Raw genomic sequence first — 20,075 nt, forward strand, 5'->3', positions numbered from 1 at the left:
TAAGCTTACATGCATTTTCCTGAAAGCTGAATAGATCTGTGTATAGAACCCATTTAGGCTGCATGTTTATTCTTTTATGCACAGAGGCCTCTTTTACTGTGTGTGTGTGTGTGTGTGTGTGTGTGTGTGTGTGTGTGTTGTGTGTAACTGGTCATGAAAGCATCTGCCTCTCCCACTCTGGAGGGCACAGCTAAAGAATACCAGGCCATCTAGTCTCGGTTCTAAAACTTCCAAGGAAGGCCAGACCCACCTTCCCAGGTAATCTGTTTCTGAAGAAATTTGTGTTTGTTCATGCTTCAGTCATAAGGCATCTTTAGCAACCTAGCGGTCGGGGGCTTTTTAGCAAGAAGGGAGAGGCACCAACGGTCACGCAGGGAGGAAAACATGGCTAACCAGGACCAGACTATGGCTGTGCTGAGGCAGAAATCACCACTTCCCTGCAGCCCCAGTTAAGTGAATTCCTCAGCAATATTTTGGGAGATGTATGTGGGTAGCACTGTGGTGTAAGCCAGTGAGCCTTGGGCTTGCTGATCGGAAGGTCAGTGGTTCAAATCCCCGCAACGCCGTGAACTCCTGTTGCTTGGTCCCAGCTCCTGCCCACCTAGCAGTTCGAAAGCACGTCAATGTGCAAGTAGTCAAGGTGCAATAGGTATCATTCCAGCGGGAAGGTAAACTGCGTTTCCATGCGCTGCTCTGGTTTCGCCAGAAGTGGCTTAGTCATGCTGGCCACATGACCTGGAAAAACTGTTTGCGGACAAACGTCAGCTCCTTCGGCCAGCAAAGCCAGAGTCGTTCGCGACTGGACTTAACTGTCAGGGGTCCTTTACCTTTTTACAAGTAGTGTCAATTCCTCTCAGCGAGAGTAGTTTAACAATCAATCCCTCTTCCCAGGCAAGTTTATTAAAACTTCAGCTGTAGGGAGACCTTGGCTTAGGCATTGGGTGTTTATCCCTCCCAGTCCCTGGCCAGGGATCTGGGGAACATCAGGGTTATCCAGAATATGTGGGGATTGGGCTGGCTCTGGAGAACGTCTGTTCAAGCAGACAGTCCGCCCCCCCATTTCGCCACCGTCGCAGGAGGAGAGCAATGACAACCTAACAGCGTATGGCCAATGCCTCCCCCTCAAAACAACCCCTTTAATGGGGAACCCTGGGATCGGCGCCGTGGGGGAGGGGTCACCGCTCCCCCCCCCATTTAGAGAAGACAGACTAAAGGATTCCGCCCAAGGCCTGAAACCGCCAAAGTTGTGACGTTTTGCTACGGGGAAGGCAAAACCTGCCAATGCAGAAAAATTCCTTTCCAGCCCTTCAACAGCGACCATAATGTAGCAGCGCCTGCGTACCTGTGGAGAAGAGGTTAACCTGCAAAAGAAGGCTTAACTGCGGGAGGGCAGGGTGGGAGAAGCTCTGGAGCCGACTGAGAACTGCCAGGCAAGTTCTGCCCACTGTTGTGTGGGCTGGTCAGTCCCTCCCCTTACCTGGCCAACTCTCTCCTGGCAACGCAGGAGATGTCCACATCTTATGAGAGATAAAAATTTACTTTCTCCACTTTGCTCCACCCCCTTCTTCATTTTGCTGGCCTTTTTTGACAGTATCCTTCTTGAGGTGAGGCTGTAAAGACAAATATCTAGAGCCATATCTCTTGCAGAACTCAACACTGTTGTTGTTGTTGTTTAGTCGTTTAGTCGTGTCCGACTGTTCGTGACCCCCTGGACCAGAGCACACCAGGCACTCCTGTCTTCCACTGCCTCCCGCAGTTTGGTCAAACTCATGCTGGTAGCTTCGAGAACACTATCTAACCATCTCGTCCTCAGTCGTCCCCTTCTCCTTGTGCCCTCCATCTTTCCCAACATCAGGGTCTTTTCCAGGGAGTCTTCTCTTCTCATGAGGTGTCCAAAGTATTGGAGTCTCAGCTTCAGGATCTGTCCTTCCAGTGAGCACTCAGGGCTGATTTCCTTCAGAATGCAGAGGTTGGATCTTCTTGCAGTCCATGGGACTCTCAAGAGTCTCCTCCAGCACCATAATTCAAAAGCATCAATTCTTCGGTGATCAGCCTTCTTTATGGTCCAGCTTTCACTTCCATACATCACTACTGGGAAAACCATAGCTTTTACTATATGGACCTTTGTTGGCAAGGTGATGTCTCTGCTTTTTAAGACGCTGTCTAGGTTTGCCATTGCCTTCCTCCCAAGAAGCAGGCGTCTTTTAATTTCGTGGCTGCTGCCACCATCTGCAGTGATCATGGAGCCCAAGAAAGTAAGATCTCTCACCGCCTCCATTTCTTCCCCTTCTATTTGCCAGGAGGTGATGGGCCCAGTGGCCATGATCTTCGTTTTTTTGATGTTGAGCTTCAGACCATATTTTGTGCTCTCCTCTTTCACCCTCATTAAAAGGTTCTTTAATTCCTCCTCACTTTCTGCCATCAAGGTTGTGCCATCTGCATATCTGAGGTTGTTGATATTTCTTCCGGCAATCTTAATTCCGGCTAGGGATTCATCCAGCCCAGGCTTTTGCATGATGAATTCTGCATATAAGTTAAATAAGCAGGGAGACAATATACAGCCTTGTCGTACTCCTTTCCCTATGTTGAACCAATCAGTTGTTCCATATCCAGTTCTAACTGTAGCTTCTTGTCCCACATAGAGATTTCTCAGGAGACAGATGAGGTGATCAGGCACTCCCATTTCTTTAAGAACTTGCCATAGTTTGCTGTGGTCAACACAGTCAAAGGCTTTTGCATAGTCAATGAAGCAGAAGTAGATGTCTTTCTGGAACTCTCTAGCTTTCTCCATAATCCAGCGCATGTTTGCAATTTGGTCTCTGGTTCCTCTGCCCTTTCGAAATCCAGCTTGCACTTCTGGGAGTTCTCGGTCCACATACTGCTTAAGCCTGTCTTCTAGAATTTTAAGCATAGCCTTGCTAGCGTGTGATATGAGTGCAATTGTGCGGTAGTTGGAGTATTCTTTGGCACTGCCCTTCTTTGGGATTGGGATGTAGACTGATCTTCTCCAATCCTCTGGCCACTGCTGAGTTTTCCAAATTTGCTGGCATATTGAGTGTAGCACCTTAACAGCATCATCTTTTAAAATTTTAAATAGTTCAGCTGGAATATCATCACTTCCACTGGCTTTGTTATTTGCAGTGCTTTCTATGGCCCATTTGATTTCACTCTCCAGGATGTCTGGCTCAAGGTCAGCAACCACACTACCTGGGGTGTACGAGCCATCCATATCTTTCTGGTAAAATTCCTCTGTGTATTCTTGCCACCTCTTCTTGATTTTGTTAGGTCCTTACCACTTCTGTCCTTTATTATGGTAATCTTTGTACGAAAAGTTCCTTTCATATCTCCAATTTTCTTGAACAGATCTCTGGTTCTTCCCATTCTGTTGTTTTCCTCTATTTCTTTGCATTGCTCGTTTAAGAAGGCCTTCTTGTCTCTCCTTGCTGTTTTTTGGAAATCTGCATTCAATTTCCTGTATCTTTCACTATCTCCCTCACATTTTGCTTGCCTTCTCTCCCCCGCTATTTGTAAGGCCTCGTTGAACAGCCACTTTGCTTTCTTGCATTTCTTTTACATTGGGATGGTTTTTGTTGCTGCCTCCTGTATAATGTTGTGAGCCTCCATCCATAGTTCTTCAGGAACTCTGTCCAGCAAATCTAAATCCTTAAACCTGTTCCTCACTTCCACTGTGTATTCATAAGGGATTTGGTTTAGATTGTATCTTACCGGCCCAGTGGTTTTTCTTACTTTCTTCAGTTTGAGCTTGAATTTTGCTATAAGAAGCTGATGATCTGAGCCACAGTCAGCTCCAGGTCTTGTTTTTGCTGACTGTATAGAGCTTCTCCATCTTTGGCTGCAGAGAATATAATCAATCTGGAATGCTGGTGATGTCCATGTGTAGAGTCGTCTCCTGTGTTACTGGAAGAGTGTTTGTGATGACCAGCTTGTTCTCTTGACAGAACTCTATTAGCTTTTACCCTGCTTCGTTTTGATCTCCAAGGCCAAACTTGCCAGTTGTTCCTTTTATCTCTTGATTCCCTACTTTAGCATTCTAGTCCCCTATAATGAGAAGAACATCCTTCTTTGGTGTCACTTCTATAAGGTCTTTCTTGTAAGTCTTCATAAAATTGGTCAATTTCAGTTTCTTCAGCACCAGTAGTTGGTGCATAAACTTGGATTACTGTGATGTTAAAAGGTCTGCCTTGGATTAGTATCAAGATCATTCTATCATTTTTGAGATTGCATCCCAGTACAGCTTTCGCCACTCTTTTGTTGACTATGAGGGCCACTCCATTTCTTTTACGGGTTTCTTGCCCACAGTAGTAGATATGATAGTCATCCGAACTGAATTTGCCCATTCCCATCCATTTTAGTTCACTGATGCCCAGGATGTCAGTATTTATTCTTGCCATCTCATTTTTTACCAGATCCAACTTACCCAGGTTCATGGTTCGTACATTCCAGGTTCCTGTGCAATATTTTTCTTTACAGCATTGGACTTTCCTTTCGCTTCCAGGCATATCCACAACTGAGCGTCCTTTCGGCATTGGCCCAGCCGCTTCATCAGCTCTGGATCTACTTGTCCTCCGCTCTTCCCCAGTAGCATGTTGGACGGCTTCCGACCTGAGGGGCTCATCTTCCAGTGTCATAACTTTTATATGCCTGTTGTCATTGTCCATGGAGTTTTCTTGGCAGGGATACTGGAGTGGCTTGCCAGTTCCTCCTCCAGGTGGATCACGTTTGGTCAAAACTCTCCACTATGACCTATTCATCTTAAGTGCCCTGCCTGGCATAGTTCATAGCTTCTCTGAGTTATTCAAGCCCCTTCGCCACGGCAAGGCAGTGATCCATGAAGGAAGGAACTCAACACTATCCTGGTCTAATAACATTTAACCTGATTTTCCTGTTCCCGGTTCTAGTTCTGAACTGCACTTATCAATGAATATCTCCGCAAGACATAGAACTCTCCCAGCTGTTATTGGAAACATTTATGTCAGCAGAAGCAAATGTTTTCTTTGGCCAGTTAGGACCTCCATCCCTCTCATTTTGCCCCTCCTCCTTCCCATTTGTATAAAAGGGGGCATGGGATTCTCCACAGACTTACAGGAGGGACACCAGAGCTCTTTCCTCCACGCCCCAATAAGAGTTTGCCAGCAACTCATTGAAAAACCAAGATGGTAAGTGGAATGCTTTGGGGACAGTTGGTACACAATTTTTTCTTTAATCTAGATTAGGTTTAAATGGTGGAAAGGGGGATTTGAGGTGGGGAGAGGGGGTGTGCAAAGGCATTCAGAATTATGAGGATTAAGTACCTCACTTGCTGAGGCTTTCTCAGACTCCAGGCTTATCTGAAGGCTTATCCACCCTTACTTTTCCTCTGCTTTTTCCAGGCACAGTCTGTGCTTTATAGCAGGGGTAGGCAACCTAAGACTGGATGCGGCCCAATCGCCTTCTCAATCTGACCCGCGGATGGTCTGGGAATCAGTGTGTATTTACATGAGTAGAATGTTTCCTTTTATTTAAAATGCAACTCTGGGTTCATATTTGTTCATATTTTCTTCCAAAATATAGTCCAGCCCACCACAAGGTCTGAGGGACGGTGGGCTGACCCACGGCTGAAAAAGGTTGCTGGCCCCTGCTTTATAGCTTTAGAGCTCACATTTGGGGATCAAATCCAAAGCCGGGATGGCTTTTGTAATTCTGGAACTGTCCCTGGAAAATCAGAGCATTTGGAGGTTATGCCTTCTCTCTATCCAGACCCCCATTCAGACCAGTGCTCACAACATTATTTAACTATCTTTAGCTGGGGTAGTGAAACTTTTTTTATATCAATTCCAGTGCAAGCCCGCTGCTCAGGTTAATTACTTAGGACTCATTACAATGACCTACAGTTGGAACTCTCACAGCAACAACTCCAGGGTACAAACCACATAGCCTGAGCTTCCCTCTGACTGTTTTCTGTCCTGCGTTTGTCAGGAAATTGGCTGGGGGAATTGGCCAAAGGCATTTTCTTGGCCAACCTGAGCATCACCCTGTGCTTTAATGTAAATAATCATTTATCTCTGAACGCTCCTCTCTTTGCTGTGGCTCAGAATCCAAAACTGATGGACTTTGAGAACAGATATATACAGTGGTGCCTCGCAAGACGAAATTAATTCGTTCCGCGATTTTTTTCGTCTTGCGATTTTTTTCGTCTTGCGAAGCACGGTTTTGGAAAAGTTTTGGAAAAGCTTCAAAAATCACCAAAGTCTTCAAAAACCTCAAAAAAAGCTACCACACCGCGTGCTATGAGTTGCTCCTCGAAGTCAAGTCGCAACTGTATTAACGGTTTTAAGAAAAAGGAAACAAACTTGCAAGACGTTTCCGTCTTGCGAAGCAAGCCCATAGGGAAAATCGTCTTGCGAAGAGCTCAAAAAACAAAAAACCCTTTCGTCTTGCGAGTTTTCCGTCTTGCGAGGCATTCGTCTTGCGAGGTACCACTGTAAACAAAATCGATGTTTCTGAGGTATTGAATGCTATGGGATATGTGGGGGAGGGCAGTTTACTTTATAAAAAATCCTACTAAGTATAAAATGACCCAACTCAGCTACTGAAGTGTATAAGCTTAATGTAGAGGGAATTTTTCAAAGGCCTTGGGTTGAATCCAGTGTGAATCATACCCAGAGTAGATCCATTGAAATTGATGGACAAGACTAACTAAAAGGGTAAAGGGCCCCCTGACCATTAGGTCCAGTCGTGACCGACTCTGGGGTTGTGGTGCTCATCTCGCTTTGTTGGCCGAGGGAGCTGGCGTACAGCTTCCGGGCCAGCATGACTAAGCCGCTTCAGGCGAACCAGAGCAGCGCACGGAAACGCCGTTTACCGGAGCGGTACCTATTTATCTACTTGCACTTTGACGTGCTTTCAAACTGCTAGGTGGGCAGGAGCAGGGACTGAGCAACGGGAGCTCACCCCGTCACGGGGATTCGAACCGCCAAGCTTTTGATCGGCAAGCCCTAGGCTCTGTGCTTTAGACTAACTTAGGCACATTAATTTCATTGGCTCTGCTCTGACTAAAATTTAGTCACATACAATGCATTTTTCAACAGCAAGAGAGGCTATAAATATGATAACACCATCTTGAATGATTTGTGCATGTGTGTGTCTCTTTTGCAGAAAATCCTCTGGAGCCTGACTGCCTTGTCTTTGACACTTGCCTTGTGTCAGGGATCCTGCATGTTTAGGGAGCCCAAAGCAGAGATTAAAGATGGTAAGTTAACAACAGCAGCAGCAACAACAAATGATGTTGCCAAGCAGCCTATTCATTTAGCCAAATCAGTATTTAATGTTTGGGAAATGTGTTTTTTAGGATAAACCTATCAAATCTGCTCTTGCAGAACCAGAACACAGACCAAAGTGCAGCTACCTTTAAAATCTACACTTCTCCGGATGTTGTGATGCTGCTCAGAGTCTAAAATGACCTGATGCTGCTCCCGTCTCATCTTCTCATTGATGAGTCCCTGCTTAAGCTCTTACTTTAATTATGTATTTTGTGTTTCTTATATCGTATTTTGAGGTTGTGAACTGCCCTGAGGATGGTATATAAATAGTAATAATAATAACTGGTAGAAATTGAAATGGCCAGATTCCCCATCCACAGGGCACCCCATTCACTCCCACCCTGTTTTAAGCTTGGAACCACCGTCTGCAGACGCAAGCAGGAGACTGCATGGCTGCAGCATAAGCAAGACAGATGCCCAGGAGTTGGACAAGTGGAAAATTTGCAGTCACTGTGCTTCTCTTGCGCAGTCTCTGCATTGTGCTGAGCAGCAGCTTCTGATTTCACGAGCTGTTTGGGGGCTGATGTTAAATGTATAGGATTTCTCTCCCTAGGTCAGCCGGTGCTGCCCACTGAGTGTACTGATCCCATTAATGGGAGCAAGCATCCATTCTACATCAAGTGGAATACACCGAATTGCATGGAATGTGTATGTAGTGAAAAGGGAATGCTGTGCTGTTCCAGGTAGGCCAAATACCCAGAATGGCACTAGGTCTATTAATCTCTTTCAAATTATTTTGCTCCGTTCTCTCTGGAAGACCTTCTGCTCAATAAACATTCAGGGACGGAATTAGCTGAAGACAGGTGTCCCAATTAATCCTTACATCTGATAGGTTGCATGTCCAGAGTGCCTTTCCAATCATCCGATGACTAGGCATTCGCTGCGTGGAAGCTTGGACTTTGGGATCTCCCTGAGTCCCAGATCCTCTCATCCGGAGACCACCTAGGAGCTGGTGCTGGGGAGAGGGACCCCGATGCACCCAATGGAAGAGGACCCCTCCTCTTTCCTGCACCTTCCTGTCTCCTTCTGTCTCCCTCCTTGCTGGCCTCTTGGTTTCGCACCAACATTTTGCTACACCCTTTTTTTGTGCATGGATGCTGCCCTCAACCACTGCAAACATAGTGGGGGGTGGAGGGTCATCGTACAGCAACATGCAATGGCATATTGTGCAAGACATGTCCTTTGTGCATTCAGCTTGGATTCCCCAGGTGAATTTGGCCTCAGGCCAAATGTTTTCCAAGGGCTTGGTTTTCCCTGGATGGAGCAAACATCTTGCAAAACTGCTTTTCTGCCAGGCAGTTCCAATCATTCTTGGCATGTCCTAAGCGAGCAGGAGAAAGGAGCGCTCCTCTACAAGATCTCCATAATCTGAGGGAAGCCTTAATTTACACATTCTTCTTCTTCTTTTTAGGCACTTTGCTCTTGTTGAACGTCAGGGATGTAAAGCAATGTTCAATCCAATCAAATGTGAATATGAGTTCTATAAACTGGATGATCCCTCCAAACCCTGTCCCTGAGCTTTACAAATCACACCCAAATTCCTTTCATGTAAAAGAATCTGAATAAATCAGTCATATGTGCATTTTGGTGTGTATCTGTTGTCTTTGCTTGATATCACTCCTTGCAGAATTTGGTACATATCATAATGAAAGTGACGGACATGCCTATCTCAGCTATCAGCAGCTTTTTACATTCTAATGTATTATTAAATATTGCTCAATTTGATATACACTGTTTATTTTAAAATTATTGTGACTTTTTTTTTGTATTGGATCCGATACAAGTCACTTACCAATCACAATTCTGACTTGGCTGAACCCCATGACAGACAGGAGTGGCCAGGCTGGCTCATTTAACAGAAGTTGCTTAGAAAATGCACATTGCGCTTCATAACCTTCTGCCTAGAAGGGTTAGAGACTCACCTTTTAACATTTATTTTTATTATATTTGTATACTGCCCTCCACCCAAAGATCTCAGGGTAGTTGGCAGCATAAAAATACGAAATAAAAACACAAAATACATACTAAAAACAGGAAGAGAAAAAGAAAAGAAAAAAGAAAACTACCTCTCAAGAAAGGAGGAGGAGTGGCGTTATATGTCAGGGATGTGTATACCTGTGAAGAGATCCAAGATTTAGAACCTCAAAGCCAAAGTGAGAGCATTTGGGTCAAAATTAAGGGAGAGAAGAATAACAGAGACCTCATTGTGGGAGTTTACTGGTCAGACCTCACCTGGAGCACTGTGTCCAGTTCTGGGCACCACAGTTCAAGAAGGACACTGACAAACTGGAACGTGTCCAGAGGAGGGCAACCAAAATGGTCAAAGGCCTGGAAACGATGCCTTATGAGGAACGGCTAAGGGAGCTGGGCATGTTTAGCCTGGAGAAGAGGAGGTTAAGGGGTGATATGATAGCCATGTTCAAATATATAAAAGGATGTCACATAGAGGAGGGAGAAAGGTTGTTTTCTGCTGCTCCAGAGAAGCGGACACGGAGCAATGGATCCAAACTACAAGAAAGAAGACTCCACCTAAACATTAGGAAGAACTTCCTGACTGTAAGAGCTGTTTGACAGTGGAATTTGCTGCCAAGGAGTGTGGTGGAGTCTCCTACTTTGGAGGTCTTTAAGCAGAGGCTTGACAACCATATGTCAGGAGTGCTCTGATGGAGTTTCCTGCTTGGCAGGGGGTTGGACTCGATGGCCCTTGTGGTCTCTTCCAACTCTATGATTCTATGATTCTATGACTCTCCCACGCACTGGACCTCTTGGGAAGGAGGCAAATGAAGAAGGGCCTCAGAAGGTGATTGTAGGGTCCGGGTAGTGTTGGGCTTTGGAGGATCAGATCCCTCCCACGGTGGCAGCCAAGAGGCAGAGAAAGGATGAAAGTTCTTACCAAGCAATTTATTCAGTAATTCACAAAGCGTGACAAAGGAATGCAGTCTTCCCTAAATAATGGCATTGCTCCAAGTAAAGTCCCCTCCCCTCCAGGTCTCCCCTATTCTACGTCACTCCTGCATCGGCTTATCTGAGCTGTCTGACTCTGCGCTCTCTGTTCTGCTACCCTCGATGCCCACCTGGCCCCGGAAGGGGGCTGGTCAGGAATCCTTACCAAGGACACTGAGTCTGTCAGCTGTCTCTCCCCTGGTGCTGCTGCTTCTTCTGCTCTTCCTCTCCCAATATTTCCCAGCTTCTCCCCTCTGCAGCCTCTCAGTTATGCCCTTCTGCAAACCACTGTTCTAAATCTATACTGCCCTCCTGTTCTCAGGTTGGTTCAGGAGAAGGGGGGGTCCCCACCATTCCTCCTTAGTCCAGCCCCTGACCAGTAGGAGAGAGTCAGTCCTTGGTATTGTGATCCTGAGCCCTTTAAGGCTGGCACACAGCAACACAAGCAACAGGCAATTCCTGCACTCTTCTCCATCCAAACAAACACTTTTTTTAAAAAAAAGGAAAGTAGCCGCTTGTCACTCCTGCATGTGGCTGGCAGGTAGCAAAACTGAACAATTAGAGCAGCGAGCATGACATATACACCCCTTTCCAAAAACTCCTGTATGGCTAGAGCAGCTGCCTGGCCAGGATGTGGCAAACCAGCCCTGGCACCCCTCCCTGCTTTTCAAAAGCCCCTGCCTACAAGAGAATGTCTCCTGCTCCTTTTTGTTAAGCAGCAAAGCAAAGAGAAGGCAAATGGGAATGACACCTTTCAGGTCTCCCACTTTTTCAAAAGGCAGCCCAAGCAGGGGAAGTGAAATGGCCTCAACACTTCTCCCACCCTTTGGGATGATCCAGAAGGATGCCCAGGCTTCCATCAGAGTTGCCACTGCTGCAAACCGTAGGAAGGAAAAACAAAGAAGCTGTGATCCTACTTCTGCTAATGGTAAGACATGCTGGACATTTTCTCCTCTCCCTGGAGAAATTCAATGAAATCCCACTTTCTCTGCCCATAAATAAGCTGGAGGAGTTTTAAAGACTGTTGCTCAAAGCTCTGTTTCAAATATTCCTGAAGAGGCTTCTGTTGCCATTCTTCAAAATGAACACAAACTAAAGTCTGAAGCGAATATTTTCTTCTCGTTAACTTTTTTTTTTTTTTGACACATTAGTACACCAGAACTGCAACATGAAGGAGGCATCTCCTCAGCTTCATCTCTGGCCCCATATCTGCATACATTTGGGAGGCAGATTCCCTGGAGTCACTTGCAAGGAACAGCCCTTGGAGAAGCAGCTGTGTCTTAGCCGGAAGGATTTGTGCATCGAAAAGCCAGGATGGTAAGCAGAATTGTAATAATAATAATAATAATAATAATAATAATAATAATAATAATATGCCACCCATCTGGATTGTCCCAGCCACTCTGAGCGCCTTACAACAAATTATGGTTTTATGTGTTAGTGTATCCAACAGTTTCTTACAATTGGATCTTGTAAAATGCTGGAAAAGTTGCAGTGGAAAGGCAGATTTACACGGATCAGCAGCGAAAGGATAAGGTGCTTGAACGTTTCTCTGTCCTCTTTGACCTTTGGACCATCTACTGTCTGCCCTGCATTCATCCTGTGCCTGCAGACCTTTCATGGTTTCCTGGTGGTTTCTTTGGAACTTTGCAGAGGATTGGTTTGGGTTTTTAATAAAAACTAGATTTTAGAAGTAGGCTTCTGAAAACCTTTACAAATCAAGTTAACTAGCATAACATTTCTGAGTGCAGAATTCATTTTTTCTTGGGAGGGGAGTCACAAATACACCCAACACAGATTCTGGGTATTTTGGAGTGGCAATTCTGTGCCATTTTTTAAAAATGCCCAGTCTCTCAGTATTAGCCTCAACACAAGTTTGCAGAGGCCCAGTTTGAGGGCCGGAGTGGGGGCAGTTCAGAGACCTGGGGCAGCAGCTGCGGCTGCCCAGAGGACTCCCAAGGAGGGGGAAGAAGAGAGGAGGCTGAGGGAACCCTCCACAAGGGAGGGGTGAGGGGCTACCGGCTCTGCAGGCAAGAGGTGACACAACTGGGCTCCTGAGCCCCACAGGAGTCCGCAGAAATAATGTAGTTGATCAAGGGAGCTGTGGACTCAAAAAGGTTGAAAACCTCTGCTCTAGCCAATGATCCCAAACTGTCTTTGACGCTGAAAAAAAACACACAACCACAGTATAGCTCAACTCTTGTTTCTTGGGTAGCTCACTGAGAGTGCCAGAATGAGGGTGGTGTAGGCAGTTCCCCCACCCAGGTCTCCAAGCTGAGCGGGTGAAACGTATTAATAATAAAACCTATATTTATACGGGTACCTACTCAAAGTTAAACCCTGGGTTATTGAGTTGCTGCAGCTATGACATATCGCACTTGAGAGCATGTGCTGAATGGAAGGCAGGAGGCAGAAGGATGCCAAATGAATCTTTGGGGCACCAAATTTTGTCCTCGCTCCGGGCGCCATATTCCTAAAGTCTGCCCCTGCCACTGAGTGCGATGCCTTTTTGTGCATCTCAGCTGAGCTGAAGTTCCTCCTCCTTGTGCTTGTTTTTCAGAAAGATCTCCTCAGCCTGACTGTCCTCTGTTTCAGCCTGGCTTCCTGCTGTGGATTCTGCTTCCAAGAAGTGCATAAAATAAGGGTTAGAAATGGTAAGGCTACAGTGGGTGACTACCTGTTCCTTTTGTTAGGGTGATTGCTGGCCAGTGGTCCTTAAGGGCCCATGTGGGGTGGTCAGTTTACTAAAGACAGTCCTCTATCTGGAGGGGGTCAGGGGCAGTTCTCTAGATGAAGAAGCCCTCTTTTGGAAGCAATGGCTGGTCCAAGATCAGTTCAAAGAAAAATAAGAGCAGGGGCCCTGAAGTTGCTCACCAACAATGAGCACCTAGGAAGCCAACCGGTTAGCCATACATATACATTGCACCTATACATATACAATAGCAGGTGCAAAGTTTGTGCAAATCTGTGCCCTCTGTTAGTAATGTCTTTCCTCTTTTTTGTGATCCATTAGTGGCCACTCATTGATATCTCTTTAGAGGAGCAAACTGTTAGATCAGGGGTCAGCAAACTTTTTCAGCCGTGGGCCGGTCCATCGTCCCTCAGACCATGTGGTGGGCCGGACTGTATTTTGAAAAAAAAAATGAACAAATTCCTATGCCCCACAAATAACCCAGAGATTCATTTCAAATAAAAGGACACATTCTACTCATGTAAAAAGACGCTGGTTCCTGGACCGTCCACAGGCCGGAGTGAGAAGGCAATTGGGCCGCATCCAGCCCCCGGGCCTTAGGTTGCCTACCCCTGTGTTAGATGGTTTCCTGTTGATAAAGAGATGCCCTTGAATGTGCCAAGGTCAGAGGCAGTGTCCCTCTGAACAGCACTCCACGCCACCCAGTGCAGGCATGGGGGGGGAGCGAGGGGTGAAGGACAAATGAAGCCCACCCAGCCCCCGCCAGAGTGACACCAGCCCCAAGTGGCATGGCTGTTGCACCCCCCTCCCCAGCTCCGAACCTTGTGAGGCTCACAGAAGGCTGGGATTGAAGGGCGCATGGTTGCCGCGTCCCCGCACCCCCTCCCTGAGCAGCCTTGCAAAGCTCGGATCGAGGGAGGGTGGCACAAGAAGGGCGCAACAGCCATGGCATGCTGGGGGGGGCTGCACTGGGGCACCTGCTTCACACCCCTTCAGAAACCTGCGCCCAGGGCCAGGGCCCCTCTGGCTCTTCAATCTGCAGAGTTCATTTTATTTATTTATTTATTTAGAGAGAGAGCGCGTGCAAGTTTTTAGCATTTGTAGAAACTGAGATCAACATGTCCGCAGATGTATTAATCATTTTATTGCTTGCTGGGGTCCTTTTGGAGAAAGGATGAGATATAAACAAAATAAAAAATAAAATAATATGATATGCAGGTGCTATTCTCATCATTTTTAAAAAAGTGAAAAGCTTACCTACTCCTACCTTTCAGTTATTTATTTTATTTGGAGTATTTGCTTTGCTCTCATCTCTCTCTTGAAAAAAATCCTATGGACATCAGTAGGAGTTCCTATCTCCAAGTCTCTCTTTCCCCCATAGATCACTTTATTTTGGTCATTCCATTGCCTGCTGGTAGGTGGAGGGGCTTGGTGGAACCTTGAGCAGTTAGGCAAGAGTGGGAGATGGATGAGGTCCCCCCCTGCACAATTCTTTAAGGTGCCAGATATTATCCCCATGTCTCTTTGTGACTATGGCCTGGTTCAGATGCTCAGTGGCCCTGGCAGGATTGCCTGTGTCTGAGGCCACTGCCATTTGCACATGCTCACATCATCTTGGAAACATGGCTCTGTGAATGCACCTGCATGTCTCAGCCCCACGGAGGCCTGAGGATTCTCCTCATGAGGCTCCATGCTCCCTCACATGGGGCAAACAAAGGAGCATGTGAGATATTTGTGCAACAGGAATCATTTTGAATACAGTTATCTTGTGTCTGGTTTCCCTGTTTGATGCTAACATGATAAAAAAGCAACAACAGCTCCATAAAGGAAGCAGCGGAAAGTTTCTTTCTTGTTTCCTTTTCAAACAAAGAAGCTCGTCTTATTTCTCTAGCAAGTGTCCTTCATGCATTCCATGACAGTATCTGTTTCACAGGTTAAGCCTGGGAATGTGAGAGCTATTATGTAGATTCCTGGTGACATAAGCCTACTTTCATGAAACCCATTTCCCTTGCCTTAAAATTCCCTGGTGTCCAGGGGATTCCCGACACTGAGAGCATGTTATATATAAAAAATAGCTAGTAAATGATTGCATCACATAGCAAGGAAGTGTATACGCTGTGTTTAGAACCACACAACCTGATTCCCTTTTGCCTATCAGGTGTTTAGTGGGGTGCATCTGAAAGGGGGAAAAGGTTTGACCTTGTGCAAAGTGTGCAATTACTGTACATTTCCTGGGTTTCATTGATACTTGGAGGTTGATGCTATTGCCAAGGAGATTGGTGGGATTTCTTCTCCCCCACCCCAGGTGAACTCCTGCGTCCAAGTGAGTGTACGGATATATATGACGGGAGCCAGCATCCATTGGGAACTGCCTGGAATACAGCTGAGTGCATGCGATGTGAATGCAAGGAAGGAGGAATGGAATGCTGTGCCAGGTAGGCAAAAACACTGAGTGGGATTGGATTCATTCACCCTTTTGAAAGTAGGGTATTAGGAGTAGAAGCAGCAGCCCCTCTCTCCCGCTGCACATAGGGCAGGGCCTTTAGAAGTGGGAGATCAACAGTAGGTAGCTCCAGAACCAGCTAATTTTAGCTTTGCCTCCATGTTGCTTCCTGCTGAGTTTTGCTGAGACGAAGGAGGAGGAAGCTGCCAAGGCAGTGCCACCCCTGGACTGATTTGCAAGTAGGCAGGCAGGTTTGGTCAGACTGAGGTGGGTGGGTCAGGGCATTTGCCCTAATGGACCAGCCTCCACCAGGCAGGGCAAAGAGCAGTTGGAAGGAGAGCTTGTAGCCTCTGTAGGCGGGTGGAGATTTCTGCCATCATTTGAGAGGGTAGCACATGCCCAGCTCTGACGATAATTCTGCATATGGATCCAAATAGTTCCTTCCTTAGTATTCCGCAAAAAAGAAACAACAAGCCCTGATACCCTCAGCATCATAGGAAGCTGCCTTATACAGAGTCAGACCATTGGTCCATTTACAGTGCTCAGCACTGTCTGCTGTGACTGGCACTGGCTTTGCAGGGTTTCAGGCGGGGGCCCAGGTAGGCTGGCCCTCCCTGGAGAACCCCACAACCTCTTTTAGTGCTCAGCTCTGCTCCAGAAAGTACAAAGAGGGGTCTGAGCACAGTGCAGAGTCACTTTGCCTCACCATTGCAGGATAGTCCCTGGCCCTAAGCTAGTTGGGACTGTGTAGTTGACCGCCAACACTATGAATTGGAACCAGAAACAAACTGGAAGCCAATGCAACTGATGTAAGACCAGTATAACATGGTCTTAAAGACATACAGTACACCAGAAAGCAAAGCAACTGTTGCCTTTTGTCCAAAGCTGCAGTTTCTGAACATTCTCCCAGGGCAGCTCCAGGGAAAGCATGTTGTAGTCATTGAGCCAGGAGATGATGAGGTGATACAGGAATGGATGCAGGTGGTACATCAGCTGCAGGTGGGCAAAATGCTCCTGGGCACACCAGCCACCCAGGCATGCAGGAGCATTGCCGAATCCAGGAGCACTCCCCAAACTCTCTTGATAGACAGGGATGGGGAACTTTAAGATTGGGGGTCAAATGTGACCCTGCAGTTCTCTCTTTCTGGCCCTCAGGACCCTGGTCATGTCCTGTACTCCTTTCAAGTGATGTTGCCTCTCTGAAATGGGACTTTGTTGTCTGGAAAGAGAAAAGTTCTGGCTTCTGCCTGGCTGGAACATAGCCTGTGATACAAAAGAAAGAGCCCCACCCTTTGCTCTGCGCACTTTAGCCACCACTAACTTGTGCCCCTCCCCAAGTTGCCCATTGGGGAATGCAGCCCTCAACTTGAAAAGGATTCTTCACCCTGTTGTAAATCCTTATTAAGTATCTTTATGAAAAGGTGGTCCATAAATGATTTAAAAATAGAATTTTTCTTTTTCTTTTCAGATATGGTGGCATTCTAGATGTTGTAGGATGCAAAGCAGTGATTGATCCAGAAACGTGCCAGTATAAGTTATATAAGCTTGATGACCCCACAACGCTGTGTGCCTATTAATTTCCAGAGGGTCCTGGCAGTGTCCTCCCTGGGAGTTCACTCTCTTTTGAGGTGGCCTCTGGACAGACCCACTTTGGGGACTGTTTTAAGCCTCACCTTCCATGTGTCTCACCTGCCGAACAGCGAAACAAGGGACCGGCTTGAATTTCATATTAACTTAATGCTTGCTAAATGCTAAAACAACAGCAGCAGATTCTCACTCCCAGTAGAGAACATAAGTGATCTTCAGTTGTGGGGATGGCTTTCAACCCAAGAGCCACATCCCCTCCACACAGGGCCAGTGGGGGGGGGGCAGAGGGACAAAGTTGGTGCAGCAATAGATGTGAACCTGACCTTTGTACCACAGGCTACATTCCAGTTCCACAAATCTAGGGTGTCTCCCCCATCTTCCCCACATATCTCTCTGAACAATACGGTTCAGAATCACATTCTTGCAGATCAGAGCATTTGAGGAGGGGGCAGAGCAGGGCCAGAGAGGGTGTGGCCTGAGAAGGAGACAGGATTCGGGGAGATCCTGACATGGGATGGATAGCGAGGCCTCCAGGGTTGCCTGGATCCCCCAGGCCTGCAGACCCACCACCACCACCTAAGGAACACTGACACCATTGGTTACCAGATATAAAAGATAAAAAGACTTTATCACAGAAGAACATCTTGGAAACATTTTCAACTACAGTAGTCTGACTAGGAAAAACTGGCAGGGACATGTTAGGATACCTACAGCAAGTTCCTTTGCATGTTTACTTTGAAGTAAGTCCCCTCTGTTCCTTGTGGTGGAAGTGAAGAGAGTTGGACCTAGTTTCACAGCTCTCTGTGCAGAAGAGCACATTCCTCTGTGGCCTACCCTCACGCCCGATGCCCTCCTGTTTCTTTGCTACCGGGATAAAACAACTTGATTTGTAATTCAAGGCAGCCTTCACAACCTCCAATCTGTGTTGTAGTTAGCAATAAATATGGAGGAGGCAGTGGCATAGCGTGGGGGGGGGGGTGCAGGGGGGGCCGGCCGCACCGGGCGCAACATCTGGGGGTTAGGGTTAGGGGGCGCAAATCCACAGGTTAGGGGGCGCAAATCCACGGGTTAGGGGGCGCAAATTACTTGCCTTGCCCCGGGTGCTGACAACCCACGCTACGCCACTGGGAGGAGGGGAAGTCAGGTAAAAGCCAAACTTGCTCTGTTGTTTCAGCTGTAGCAGGAGAATGAAAGCAAATCCCCACCCTATAGTTAAGCACATTCAATGCACACAGCTGCCCCCCCCAAGAATCCTGGGAACTGTAGTCCCCCCCCCCCCACAGAGCTATACAGTAGGACATTGGAAAAGAAGCAAAGAAAATAAAGGGACTGTCTGGATGCTGTTATGTTTCTCATTTCTATAGTGAACGAATAAAAGCTAATCTTCACACTGCTCTCCATTGATATCTTTTCTTTAAAATGTTACTGTCATTTGATAGTTTCATCACTGCAGCTATTTTCCATGCTGTTTATTCCATGAATAATCAAGAGTCACACCAAACATATTTTAGTTGCACACAATAATTTGTGGATTTTAATTCATTACATTTATCCATTAATCCATATCCTTGTCTTTCAAAATATCCAGATTGCATGCTTCAGGATGAAGAAGCAGTTAGAAATAGTGGCATATGAAGGGCAGAGCAATCCTCCCCTCCCCATCCTAATACCCAATCCAATGCTTTCAGGGGTTAGGATTCAGTGCAGCTGCTCCTCCCCTTCACTGGGATCCCCTGGGCTGTGCCAGCAGGGGAGGGGGCACCTTCAAAGAGGTGCCAATCTGCCAAAAGTGTGGAAGAGTGCATGCAACCCCTGGCAATAGCTGCTGCAAAATGGGGCAGGTCAGGTGATGGATCAACTGCATACAAGTTGTGTCCATTTCCTGGGCAGGAGCCCAATCCAGACTGGATGAACCAAGGAACTGGTGCAGTGAAAAGGGAATAATATATATACACCTCCTTCTCTCTCTTTCTCTTTCTCTCTCTCCCTCTCTCCTTCTGCTGTAGATGTAGTTTAGCAGGGGGCAGCAAGATTTATCTTGCCTGGGCCGGATTGGTCCCACAGAGATCCCTCCATGGGCTGGATTTTGTGTGTGTGAGCACGTGTGCCCGCAATTTTCAGCACTGCGGAAGTGAGTCCCTGCATCGTGCTGTGCCAGTTTAGTGCAGCGTGCAAGCAAGCAACTCAGTTTGGGGACGGCTCGGGGGCTGGTCAAACGACCTCTGTGGGCCGCCTCTGGCCCATGGGCCTTAGGTTGCTGACCCCTGTAGTGGAGAATCCTCCACTGCTTGCCTTCCTGGTTAGACAGGAAATGCATTGTAAATGCAAACGCATCTGCAAATGTTGTAGAGCTGTAGTGAACAAAACTGAGAGGCAGTGTTTAAAACTGGGATTAGGATCATGAAAGATGATAATCTGTGTTGTTTTTGGTAGCCTTCCAAACACTGCCCTGGGACAACTGAAATTCTACCCTGAGGAAAGTGTTGCCAAACAAAGTGAATTTGCACAACCCCCTTTCTAAAATCTGGCTTTTCAAGGAGGGGTGTTGGTGGCAGATCCTTGACTAGAACGGATGGACTGGGAGTCAGAGAGGACAGGGAATGTTTCTGAAGCCCATTTTGGCAAGACCAAATATAGTTGCATCGTCACAACAATCTTCACAGCATTTCCATAGAGAACAGATTAAAGATTTGGATATCTGGCCTTACTGAAACACAAAAGCATTAGTTGACTTTCTAGTTTTGCTGTGCAGATGGAAAGTCTTCATGGTGAGAAATGGCTCCTAAAGAAAAGGAGTGTTCTATGGTAATGGCAGCAAGGAATCTACATTTATAAAAGGAGGAGAAGCCAAATGAAGGGCAGAGGTTGGATGGCCATCTGTCTTGGGTGCTTTAGTTGAGATTCCTGCGATATCATTCTTATTAGTGGATGCAGAGGCCAAGAAAGAAGATGCCTACAGAGGCCTCCGTTGCCAACTGATGGTGCCCTTCTCTCAACCCCTTCACTTACCTGAAAGAGAGAGAGAGAGAAGCCATTCCTGCATGCATAGAATAGTCCAGGGGTCAGCAACCCGCAGCTCCAGAGCCACATG

At 46.7% G+C, this 20,075-nt stretch overlaps 1 protein-coding gene and 2 long non-coding RNA genes across 3 annotated transcripts in view; all 3 read left to right on the forward strand.

Annotated features, from left to right (window-relative positions):
• Window positions 1-20,075, forward strand: part of LOC310711979 (small serum protein 5-like) — a 78,774-nt gene that overhangs the window by 15,552 nt on the left and 43,147 nt on the right. The gene's annotated exons all lie outside the window — the stretch shown is intronic.
• On the forward strand, window positions 5,116-8,901 carry LOC310711984. The gene is made up of 4 exons (XR_014528692.1): window positions 5,116-5,177; window positions 7,156-7,249; window positions 7,873-8,002; window positions 8,731-8,901. It is a non-coding gene; the product is annotated as an uncharacterized lncRNA (long non-coding RNA).
• Window positions 11,043-18,372, forward strand: LOC310711980. Its single transcript, XR_014528683.1, has 6 exons — window positions 11,043-11,190; window positions 11,414-11,579; window positions 12,823-12,916; window positions 15,260-15,389; window positions 16,866-17,936; window positions 18,119-18,372. It is a non-coding gene; the product is annotated as an uncharacterized lncRNA (long non-coding RNA).

The sequence above is a fragment of the Podarcis liolepis genome (genome assembly GCF_965112155.1).
Source record: "Podarcis liolepis genome assembly, chromosome: 7".
NCBI classification, from domain to species: Eukaryota; Metazoa; Chordata; class Lepidosauria; order Squamata; family Lacertidae; genus Podarcis; species Podarcis liolepis.